The following is a 723-nucleotide window of genomic DNA, read 5'->3' as shown; positions in this document are numbered from 1 at the left end:
AAATCATCAATCAATTATTAGTCCGTTTTCACATTTTAATCATTGCTTTCCCAGTTTGATTCTTCTTATTTGCTTCGTCAAAAGTTGCAGAAAAGTACTAGCTTAAACATCGGTTAACAAATTAACGACGTAATTAACTTGCAAAAATTTTTGTAGTGGATACTTCATGATTGGAACGATGAACATTGTTTGAAACTGTTGAAGAATTGTTACAATGCCATCCCAGACGATGGAAAAGTTATAGTGGTTGATGCTGTCCTTCCTATTGCACCCGATACAAATACTTTTATGCGAGACATTTCGCAGATAGATGTGCATATGATGACTCAGTGTCGAGGAGGGAAGGAACGAACCAAGCCCGAATTCGAAGCCTTGGCAACTAAAGTTGGATTCAGTGGCATAAGATATGAGTGTTTTGTTTGTAACTTCTGGGTCATGGAGTTCTTCAAGTAGTTGGACCTTTATATCATAAAAGATTTGATAGTTTGTATCGAATAAGTCGTGTATCAATAGTTTGTGTTGAGTCTTGTATTGATCAATAATTGACATATATATAAATATAAAGTTTTTGCGCATATTTTATGCGGACAATGATTGGCTTGATTATGGATTTAATGGACTACTTAGATTTTGAACTTGTCCAAATTGTCATAAATCCAATAGTACACAAAAAATATAAAAATTTAGAAACTAATTTCCTTTCAAAGAAAAAAAAAAGAAAAC

Source organism: Theobroma umbraticum, unplaced genomic scaffold (genome assembly GCF_002168275.2).
Source record: "Theobroma umbraticum cultivar Fairchild unplaced genomic scaffold, ASM216827v3 scaffold_523.0, whole genome shotgun sequence".
Taxonomy (NCBI): domain Eukaryota; kingdom Viridiplantae; phylum Streptophyta; class Magnoliopsida; order Malvales; family Malvaceae; genus Theobroma; species Theobroma umbraticum.
This window is presented reverse-complemented; position numbering follows the sequence as displayed.